A 12187-nucleotide genomic window follows, 5' to 3' on the forward strand; every position below is an offset into this window, starting at 1 on the left:
AGATTTAAGTTTTCTTTGACTGAACTATTCATCCTATCATCTCCTCAAATTCTTCAATGTCTTATAATCTGCTAATAAGGCTAAGTTTAAGGTTTTTATTTGACAGCCTAAGTTTTTTATCCCCAGTTTTAGTTCAGTTTGAGTTTTCTTTAACTATTCAGTGTAGTTGTCCTAACCCTCCGGACAGCAATCTAGGGCAAGATATCCAGGGAGGGGATGCAGACAAGAGACGCAAGAGAATGACCACAAGACAGGATTCTGATCAAGTGGCAAATTTTATTTTTTCCCAGGCTAGCTTATATAGTCAGTAGAGTGGGGTAAAGGGGAGAGGGAGAAGAGGCCAAGAGCCAGGTGTTAGTTTAAGCAAGATGTCAGAAAACTATAGAAGGAGAATATTGGCAGGGTAAAAGTTCATGGGTGGTGGGGCGAGGGAGGGTTGCCTAGGTAAGTGGGCCTGTGGTTGGAACAAAGGATTGATATCTGGGTCATGTTTTTCCTTCTGGGTGCTCATGCTTCTAGAAGACATTTATAATCAAAAGACAGTTCTATATCTGTGTGTCTTGCCAAGTTTGGCCTAAAGGTTCATGCCAAGCTGTTTGGCTCCCAACAATTCAGTTTCTATGTTCATGTCTTGAAAGGTTTCATCTTTTCATCCAACTGCTTGTGTTTTTATAGTTTTCAATGAGACATTTGTTCATATCCTTTTTTAAAAGGTCCTTGGACATATTCATAACTGCAATTTTGAAGTCCTTGTCTTATTGCCACAGTCTAATTCCAGAATCTCCAGAGGGCATCAGGTCTCAAAGAGGAAGTGTGGTGACAGCTAAGGGAAGGAAGAGACTAACACAATCTGAAGGAGAGTCGGGATAAATGCCACTTAACTCAGAAAGGGCTACCCCCTTTACTCAATAACTGCACAATAGTTTAATTATAGGCAATATTTTAACCAAACTCAATGATTCAAGGATGAAAGCCTATCATTAACTCGATTACAGCATTTTCTCTGAGACAAAAGCAATACAGCAAGTATCCAAATGCCTGTTGTTCTCTAAGGTTCAGTAACTCCACCAGGTGCCCTCTTCCATCAATGGAAGAGCTACAAGTTCCTCCTGCTAGAGTTGAGAATGGCTCCCTTTAGCAATCAGGAACTTTCCTCAAGACCCTGAGGGAATGGAAGCCATTATCCAAATGTCGCCCTTGGGAAAAGGACTTCCTCTGGGGACCAGACACTCCACTGCAATTTAAGAACAATTTTCATTCAAGGAGCATGATGTAGTGTAAGCACTGAGCTGTTCCCTAATTTCTTTTCTTTGTATCTTAGCCTTCTATTTGGGCCAGTTCCCCTCATACTCTCCCCAAGAGGAAGATCCTGTTGTCTTACTCTTTTTCAATTAAACCATACCATTCTGATTCTCTATACTTATTAACTGAACTCTTGCCCTTAATAACCTCAGGCTCTGGATCTGGATTGTACACTTCATTCTTGGGGTCAGGTGTTCAGTTAGTAAATCTCAAACTTTCTTGTTCTTGGTATAATCAGGGGGACACACCTAAACTCCTGTATGCAGAGTCAATACGCTGTACAGTTCCACAGTGGTGGGGTTCTTTCCCAAAGAATATTTTGCTTAAAGAGGCTGCCATTGTAAACATTTCCATACTTCACCAAAGCCCCCACAAAATTTCCCAAAGGGCTGGGCAGTGGTGGTGCACACCTTTAATCCCAGTACTTGGGAGTCAGAGACAGGGGAATCTCTGTGAGTTTAAGGCCAGCCTGGTCTATAGACTAGCCTCCAAAGCTACAGAGTAACCCTGTCTCTAAAATTTTCCCAAAGGGAAAGGCAAAAGAAACTCTAATAACACATAGTGAGGATCATTGTAAATTAAAGTAAAATGTTTACTGGAGAAGTGTGGTCTGCAGTGTCTAAACTAGAACTTTGTCAAGCATCTGTGGTGGCCAATCACCATGTCATCCCCGCCATCTTATGTTTCAACTTTATTGCATTTCTAAAGGTGGATTGCAATAGGGTCACTGGCTTCTGGAGGAGACACATTGTCTTGCCTGTCCATGTAGGCAATAGAGTTATGATGTTTGAGCTGTTTCTTGGGGTAGATATCTGATCTGGTCTCTGTTGGGTGGATGTTCTGTTCTTTGGTTGTTGTTGCCCACTCTGGATCCTAGGCAAGTGTGGTAACTGTGGGGTTCCTAGTGGAGAGGGGCTTCTGCGGGTGGGTCGGTGACACAAAGAAATGGAGATAGGATCTGAGGAAAGGCTCAGAGGGGCAGTGGAAAAGAGCTAAGGGGACTCTGGATCCCCACCAAGAGGCAAAGTCCCCAGGGTTGAGTAGGGAGGAGGGGCTCCTGTGTTTCAGCCCAGTGTGGCCACTGGGAGTCCCTGGGAAAAGGGTTTCTGTGTGCCATTGGCTGACACAAAGGGAGGGAAGGCTGACAGGATCCACAGGTAAGAGTGTAATTATTTGTTGTGTGTATGGGTATTTGCATGCAGTGCCCCATGTAGCCAAAAGAAGGCAACAGATGCCCTAGTACTGGAGTTCAAAATGTGGGTGCTAGGAGTCAAAGCCAGGTCCCTCTAGCATGGTAATTCTTTAGAAATTGAAAATAGAGCCACAAGCTGCTGCGGATCCCATTCCGGAGGGATCCAGCCCACCCAGAGACTGCAAGGGTCCTAGTTCCTTCCTCAGCCCACAGGACTAGGTGAGCTTTAGCCTGTTTCTGGCCCGCCTTCCTCTGCCCTGTTCGGAGACACCTGAGGCCTGGGGACTGCTCATGGCAGATCCCATCCCTGCAAGATCTAGTCCACCCAGAGACTGCCAAGGCCCCGGTACCAGTCCTGCCTCCATCCACAGGAAGAGGAGAGACATCAGAGATTTGGGCCTGTTTGCACCCACTGGAAGGGAACCTTGGTCCTCGTGCCAACCAGAAGAGGAAGCAACTCCTTTACACCCACTGGAAGAAGGGATGGGAAGAAGACACGTTCAACAACAGAAAAACCAATATGACACCACCGGAGTCTAGGGAATCTAAACCAGCACAACCTGAACATCACAACACAGATTTAGCAGAAGGGATCCAGCCCACCCAGAGACTGCAAGGGTCCTAGTTCCTTAGAGAATTACCTTAAAAAACGTCTTCATGAAAATGATAGAGGGCCTCAAAGAGGATATGAGAAAATTCTTTAAAGAAATAGAAGAAAAAACAAACCAAAAAATGCAAGAAATCAAATCTCTTAAAGAAAGCAAGGAAAGCCAAGAAAAAAAAATCAAGCAGATGAAGGAAACAATTCAAGACCTGAAAACTGAAATAGAGGCAATAAAGAAAACACAAACTGAGGGAATGCTGGAAATAGAAAAGCTGGGTAAACAATCAGGAACTGCAGATGCAAGCATAACCAACAGAATACAAGAGATGGGAGAGAGAATCTCAGGCGTTGAGGATACACTAGGAGAAATAGAATCATCAACCAAAGAAAATCTTAAGTCCAACAAGTCTAACACAAAATATCCAGGAAATATGGGACACTGGAAAAAGACCAAACCTAAGAATAACTGGTATAGAAAAAGGTAAAGAAACTCAACTCAAAGGTGCAGAAAACATATTCAACAAAATTATAAAGGAAAACTTTCCCAACCTAAAGGAAGACATGCCAATGAAAGTACAAGAAGCTTACAGAACACCAAATAGAGTGAATCACACAAAAAAGTCTCCTCGACACATAATAATCAAAATCCCAAACATACAAAATAAGGACAGAATATTAAGAGCAGCAAAGGAAAAAGGTCAAGTAACATATAAAGGCAAACCTATCAGAATTACACCTGACTTTTCTATGGAAACTCTGAAAGCCAGAGGGTCCTGGATAGATATTCTGCCTGCACTAAGAGACCACGGATGCCATCCCAGACTACTATACTCAGCAAAGCTTTCAATCAGTATAGATAGAGAAAACAAGATATTCCATGACAAACCAGATTTAAACAATACCTATCCACCAATCCAGCCCTACAGAAAGTTCTGGAAGGAAAACTCCAACCCAAGGAAGTTAACTACAACCAGAAAGACATAGGCAATAAATAATCTCACTTTACCAACAGCCAAAAGAAAATGGGGTGGAAATCCACACACAATTCCACCACCACCAAATCCAAAACAAACAAGAATGAACAATCAATGGTCATTAATATCCCTCAATATTAATGGTCTTAACTCACTATAAAAAGGCAGCAGAATGGATACAAAGACAGAATCCATCCTTCTGCAAGAAACACACCTCAACTTCAAAGAGAGACGGTACCTCAGAGTAAAGGGTTGGAAAAAGATTTTCCAATCAAATGTACCCAAGAAACAAGTGGGGTAGCAATACTAATATCTAACAAATTAGACTTTAAAATCAATCAAAATTCTACTCATCGCAGAATTTCAGTTCTGAACATCTGTGCCCAAATACAAAGGCATCCACATTCGTAAGAGAAACATTACTAAAACTCAAATTATACATAAAACCTCACACTTATAGCGGAAGACTTCAACACCCCAGGAACACCAGAAAGAAACTTAACAAAGAAACATAGGAACTAAGAGAAATACCTTTTTCTCAGTGCCACATGGAACCTTCTCTAAAATCGACAACATACTTGGCAACATAGCAAACCTCAATAGGTACAAAAAAATTAAAATAACCCCCTGTATCTTATCAGACCACCATGCTTTAAAGTTAGAATTCAACAATAGAAATTCCAGAAAACCTACAAATTCATGGAAATTGAATAATGCCCAATTGCACCATTCCTGGATCAAGGAAGAAATAAAAAAAAAAGAAATTAAAGATTTCCTAGAATTCAATTAGAATGAGGACACAACATACCCAAACCTACGGGATACCCAAACCTTTGAAAGCAGTGCTAAGAGGAAAGTGCATACCGCTAAGTGCCCACATGAAGAAACTGGAGAATAGTCACACTAGAGAATTAACAGCACAACTGAAAGCTGTAGAACACAAAGAAGCCAATACACCCCGGAGGAGCAGATGCCAGGAAATAATCAAACTGAGGGCTGAAATCAATAAAGTAGAAACTAGGAAAACAATACAAAGAATCAATGTAACAAAGAGTTGGTTCTTCGAGAAAATCAGCTAGATAGACAAACCTTTATCCAAACTTACCAAACAGCACAAAGTGAGCATGCAAATTAATAAAACCAGAAATGAAAAGGGGGACATAACAACAGACACTGAAGAAATCCAGAGAATCATCAGGTCATACTTTAAAACCTATATTCCTCAAAATTCAAAACCTAAAGGAATTGGACAATTTTCTGGATAGATTTCACTTACCAAAATTAAATCAAGAACGGATAAGCAATTTAAATAGTCCTTTAACCCCTAATGAAATAGAAGCAGTCATCAAAAGTCTCCCAACCAAAAAAAAACGCAGGGCCAGATGGCTTCAGTGCAGAATTCTACCAGAAATTCAAAGAACAGCTAATACCAATTCACCTCAAAGTATTCTATACAATAGAAGCAGCAGGGTCATTGCCGAACTCTTTTTACGAGGCTTCAATAACCTTGCTACTCAAACCACACAAAGACACAACTAAGAAAGAAAACTACAGACCAATATCCTTCATGAACATTGATGCAAAAATACTCAATAAAAAACTGGCAAATCTAATCCAAGAACACATCGGAGAAATCGTCCACCATAATCAAGCAGGCTTCATCCCAGAGATGCAAGGATGGTTCAACATAAGCGAATCCATCAGTGTAATCCACCATATAAACAGACTGAGAAAGAAAACCCACATGATCATCTCACTAGATGCTGAAAAAGCCTTTGACAAAATCCAACACTTGTTCATGATAAAGGTCTTGGAGAGATCAAGGATAACAGGAACATACCTAAACATAATAAAAGCAATATACAGCAGGCCAACAGCCAACATCAAACTAAATAGAGAGAAACTCGACTCCTCTAAAATCAGGGACAAGACAAGGCTTTCCACTCTCTACACAGCTCTTCAATATTGTCCTTGAAGTTCTAGCTAGAGCAATAAGACAACAAAAGGAGATCAAGGAGATACAAATTGGAAAGGAAGAAGTCAAACTTTAACTATTTGCAGATGATATGATAGTCTACATAAGTGACCCAAAAAACTCTACCAGGGAACTCCTACAGCTGATAAACACCTTCAGCAAAGTGGCAGGATACAATATTAACTCGAAAAATCAGTTGCCGTACAATATACAGATGATAAATGCACTGAGAAAGAAATCAGAGACACATCATCCTTTACAATTGCCACAAACAACATAAAAACCTTGGAATAATGCTAACCAAAAGAGTGAAAGCCCTGTATCATAAGAATTTTGAGTCTTTAAAGAAAGAAATTAAAGAAGATACCAGAAAATAGAAGGATCTCCCATGTTCTTGGATAGGTAGGATCAACATAGTAAAAATGGCAATCTTGCCAAAAACAATCTACAGATTCAATGCAATCCCCATTAAAATCCCAGCATAATTCTTCACAGACCTTGAAAGAACAATTCTCAACTTTATATGGAAAAACAAAAGACCTAGCATAGCCAAAACAACCCTGTACAATAAAGAAACTTCCGGAGGCATCACCATCCCTGACTTCAAGATCTATTATAGAGCTATAGTCCTGAAAACAGGTTGGTATTGGCACAAAAATAGACAGACAGACCAATGGAATTGAAATGGAAACCCTGATATTAACTCACACACCTACAAACACCTGGTTTTGACAAGGAAGCTAAAATTATACCACGGAAAAAAGAAAGCATCTTCAACAAATGTTGCTGGCATAACTGGATGCTGACATGTAGAAGACTGCAGATAGATCCATATCTATCACCATGCACAAAACTTAAGTCCAAACGGATCAAAGACCTCAACATAAATCCAGCCACACTGTACCTCTTAGAAGAGAAGGTAGATGGTACCCTCGAATGAATTGGTACAGGAGACAGCTTCCTGAACATAACACCAGTAGCACAGACACTGAGATCAACAATTAATAAATGGGGCCTCCTGAAACTGAGAAGCTTCTGTAAGGCAAAGGATACAGTCAGCAAGACAAAATGGCAGCCCACAGACTGGGAAAAGATATTCACCAACCCCACATGTGACAGAGGGCTGATCTCCAAAATATACAAAGAACTCAAGAAGCTAGTCTCCAAACACCAACCAATCCATTTAAAAAGTGGGGTACAGAACTAAATAGACAATTCCCAATAGAGAAATCTAAATGGCTAAAAGACACATAAGAAAGTGCTCAACATCCTTAGCCATCAGGGAAATGCAAATCAAAAGAGCTCTTACTCCTGTCAGAATGGCTAAAATCAAAAATACCAACGATAGTCTATGCTGGAGAGGATGTGGAGAAAGGAGATCACTCCTCCACTGCTGGTGGGAGTGCCAACTCTACAGCTACTTTGGAAGTCAGTATGGAGGTTCTTCAGGAAAATGGGAATCAATCTACCACAAGATGCAGCAATTCCACTCCTAGGCATATACCCAAAAGAAGCACATTCATATAACAAGGACATCTATTCAACTATGTTCATAGCAGCATTATTTGTAATAGCCAGAAACTGGAAATAACCTAGATGCCCCTCAACTGAAGAATGGATAGAGAACATGTGGTACATTTACACAATGGAGTACTACTTAGTGGAAAAAAACAATGGAATCTTGAAATTCACAGGCAAATGGATGGAACTAGAAAAAACCATCCTCAGTGAGGTAACCCAATCACAAAAACACAAAAATGGTATGTACTCACTCATATATGGATTTTAGATCTAGGGCAAAGAAGTACCAGCCTACAATCCACACCACCAGAGAAGCAGGAAACAAGGGGCACACTAAGAGAGACATAAATGGTCCCCCAGAGAAGGGGGAAGGAACAAGATCTCCTAAGCTAATGGGGAACATGGGTGGGGGGGACAGGGAGTTAGAAGACAGTAAAGGGGAGAAGAAGAGGGGAGAGGAGGACATGAGGGAACAGGAAGATTTAGTCAGAAGAAGAATAGAGGAGAGCAAGAAAAGAGATACCATCATAGAGGGAGCTATTATAGGTTTAAAGAGAATTCTGGCAGTAGGGAAATGTCCAGAGATCTACAAGGTTGATCCCAACTAACAGTCTAAGCAATAGTTAAGAGGCTACCTTAAAAGCCCTTCTCCGATAATGAGATTGATGACTACCTTATATGCCATCCTGGTGCCTTCATCCAGATGCAGAAATCCACAGCTAAACACTGAGCGGGGAGGAGTGATGAGCAAAGGGGTCAAGACAAGGCTGGAGAAACCCACAGAAACAGCTGACTTGAACAAGGGGTTGCTCATGGACCCCAGACTGATAGCTGGGAAACCAGCATAGGACTGATCCAGACCCCCTGAAGGAGGAAGTCAGTTTGGAGGTCTGAACAATCTATGGGGCCACTTGTAATGGATCAGTATTTACCCGTAGTACACAAATGAACTTTGGGAGCCCTCTCCACATAGAGGGGTACTCTCTCAGCCTAGACACACTGGGGAGGGTCTAGACCCTCCTCCAAATGATATGACAGAATTTGAAGATTCCCCCGTGGAAGGCCTCACCCTCCGTGGGGAGCAGAGAGGGGTTAGGATGGGGGGGGGGAAGGGAAGGAGGGGAGGGAGAGAGAACTGAGATTGACATGCAAAAGGAGATTGTTTCTAATTTAAATAAAAGAAAAATTTAAAAAAAGAAAGAAAAGAAAAGAGCCACAAAGCCAGCAGGCAGTGGTGGCCCACACCTTTAAACCAGCACTTGGGAGGCAGAGGCAGGCAAATCTCTGTGAGTTCGAGACCAGCCTGGTCTACAAGCGCTAGTTCCAGGACAGCCTCCAAAGCCACAGAGAAACCCTGTCTCCAAAAACCAAAATAAATAAATAAAATAAAATAAAATAAAAATAGAGCCACAGAGCCATCCCTCTAGTGGGCATGTGGCCACAGTAGTGGAATCAAGGAATTCTCAGACATTTGCTTGTTCACAGGAACGGATCCCTGTCTTCTGAGATGCTCACTCCTTCACAGGAGGATAATTCACAGGAGGATAAATACTATAAAGCCGCTGTGTCACTTGAAACCAAAGAATCTGAGGCATGGTGTTTAGTGAGGTGAACCAGCCACCTAGGGACAAATTCCACAGGACTTCACTTATACTATGGAATCTGAGTGTTCATCTGGCACTAGCAGAGTAGATAGAGCAGGGTCACCAAGGGCTGGGGATGGAGGATTTCTTGCCTTGATTTAGCTAGCCCATGTACAAGTATATTCAATGAATGCCATCAAACCATTTATTAAACAAGTTTTGAATGTATACTCTCAAACTAGGAAACTATGAGATCATAGGCCATTTCCATAGTGTAGTGGTCATCACACTTGCTTAACACCTGAGAGGCCAGGATGTAAACAAGGTTACTTTTTTCTCTCACTTTCCCTTCTATTTTCAGACTCTCAGCTCATTCCCTGGGCTTTTGAGCAGTAAGGACATAAGAATCTTGGCTCTTTTGTTCTTGACTGTCATACATATTTTCCTGAGCTCAACAGATAGCAGGTAACTTTGTGAGGATGTTTTGAACATAGAACATAGAACATACAAGGGAGTATGATGGCAGTGGGGGATTAGCTCAAATGGTAGAGCGCTCGCTTAGCATGCGAGAGGTAGTGGGACCGATGCCCACATCCTCCAACTTTTATGACAGCCACTCATAGTTTCAACAAGGCTTAGTAAATGGGGGTCTCATGCTTTCTACAGACTTGGGTGCCCCTTTGAAGCACAAATTCACTATATGTAAGGCCTGGGAATGTGGCTTAGAGGCATGCTGCTTGCCAAGTGTGTAAAGCCCTAATTTAATTCAATTCGACAATCCGAGGACACCTGCTTTATTGCATCACACTCATCTTGCTATTTGCCTTTGTAATGGAATGGGGACTTCACTAAAAGACTCATCGTAAATACCACAACACATATTTCTGCCAGGCTCCCTGGGAGTGCTGGGAGGGACAAAACTCAGACTGAGAAAACTGTCAGGAAAGTTCTTTGTCAGAACATGCTTTGGACCTCACTAAGCTGTTGGACATTGGTGAGTGATTGGGGTTCTGAACGTGGCATTCCTCAGGTCAGTGTCTCCTGATCAGCAGAAGGCAAGAAACCAACAGGAGTTCCAGGCTTTCTGATCCACCCAGGAAGTCAGGAGGTGAAGAGTCAGTGTGCCTAGAGAGAAGGGATGTTGTAGAAAATGTGAGGGGGAGAAAGACTCAGGTTTTCTGTTGTTTCCTTCTGCTTCCTGACTGGATACCTTCTAGAACTCGGCTCCCTCCACCTGTGCTTTCAGGACACTAAAACCACAGAAACAATACATAACTAGGAACCTTGCGTCAAAAAGGATAGAGTTTTGTTGTTGTTTGTTTGTTTTAAGTGTTGAGACTTCGGACGATTTTTTTTTTCTTTTTGAATAAAATCTTCCCCAACTGGCCCGTACGGGGATCGAACCCGCGACCTTGGCGTTATTAGCACCACGCTCTAACCAACTGAGCTAACCGGCCAAGCTGGTCAAATATTTCTGCTAGCTCTGCAGACATGTGATGATGACATAAACGCTAGTTGACAAAGAATTTGGAGGGTTTTTTACTTGTTCGTTTGATTTTTAAAGTTTTCTGAAAAGAACTATGAACCTCACACTGTTCTAAGACTGAATAAGGAAAAGAATGTAAATGTCACATTCCAATGTTTGTTGACCCAGGTTAATTGCACTATGCATAGACAAGCCCAGTACACTTGCTCAGGCTGCAAGTCGCCCTCCAGTTGTGGAGGTGAGGACTTCAGAGCAGTTTAAACTGCGTTCTGTTTTAAGGTGGTATGCCTTAAATAGCATCCAGTAGATGAAGAGTGCGCTTCAAGTAGATATAAATTGCGGATTTTATTCTAAAAGGAAAGACAACCTGGCCCGTACAGGGATCGACGACGCAACATTGGCGTTATTACCAGAATGTTCTAACCAACTGATGTAACTGTCCACATCGTAACTAACCACATGATCAGTACCTTCCAGTCCACCCATACAGATAAGGCTATAATTGCCAATTGAGAGAATTTTGCTTGGTTTTTTTTTTCTCTTTCTATGTTTTACTTAAAACTGGAAACAGTTACAAAACTCGTGTTGCTCTAAGTTGAAAGTTTCTCTAGGCAGAAAGAAAATTCTGTACGAGGGCAAGTAATGTCACGTTGCAATGCAATGATTCCTGACCAGGGACACTGGCCCGGGACAGCCCAGTCCACTCGTTCAGTGGTCTCCCAGACTGCCAGCCGCCCTCTAGTTCTCACAGAGTTCGCCTCCTGCGCACTTCTCCTTGTTGCTTCGGAGTGACAGTTTGATAGCCTTTGCAGTTTTGCCGAATTTCGCAATCAATTCGTCAAAAACCTTTGGATAACTCTGAAGATGGCAGACTCCGCCAAGTTGCGCGTCTCTACTGGGCCACTAAGGCATCGCTCCAGTCTTATAGACGCCGGGACTCCAGAGACCGGGTGTTCGTGCCCGGAAGATCTGCTTGTTCGCGGCCGGCGAGGCTTTGTCCATCTTCCACCGTCGGAGACGACGGAGTCCTGAGTGATGAGTGAGTCCAGGACCAGCGCGCCCCGGCTGGTCAGAGGACGGAGTCGTCTCGCTTGTCTTAGGTCGCGGTGATGCCAAACTCTGCTCAGCTCGAACTTGGATTTACCGTCATCACTGTTCCAGGAGTTTGGAAGACGCCTGCTCTTCCGGGCGGTTCAAAGCTGTCTCAGTGGGAACCCGAAGAGTCGAGGACCGACTGTCCCGTCCTCCGCGTCTGAATTCAGGGAAGAGCTCCCGTGTTTATTCGGTCCTCCTTTAAGTTGTCCGAGAAGTGGACAACTTGAGTTTCTGGGCGTTTTTGGTCTGAGGGTCTGCAAGGCTTGGCGACGCACGAAAAAAAGTGGAAGCGACCCCAATAGGCTGTATGGAGTTGGCGCTGACCACTGCAGGACCTAATGCCTAGTGTCCTCTGACCTGGAGGCTGTGATTGTTCTCATCCTGACATCTGAAACAGCTCCTGGTCTCTCGGCAACCAGGAGCTTCCGGGACACGGAATATCTGTGACTACGGAG

General features: G+C 42.8%; 1 non-coding gene across 1 annotated transcript; it reads right to left on the reverse strand.

The window, feature by feature from the left end:
- Positions 1–10534: 10534 nt before the first annotated feature.
- On the reverse strand, positions 10535–10608 carry Trnai-aau. Its single transcript has one exon. It is a non-coding gene; the product is annotated as a tRNA-Ile (tRNA).
- Positions 10609–12187: the final 1579 nt, after the last annotated feature.

Source organism: Cricetulus griseus, chromosome 3, assembly GCF_003668045.3.
Source record: "Cricetulus griseus strain 17A/GY chromosome 3, alternate assembly CriGri-PICRH-1.0, whole genome shotgun sequence".
Classification (NCBI taxonomy): domain Eukaryota; kingdom Metazoa; phylum Chordata; class Mammalia; order Rodentia; family Cricetidae; genus Cricetulus; species Cricetulus griseus.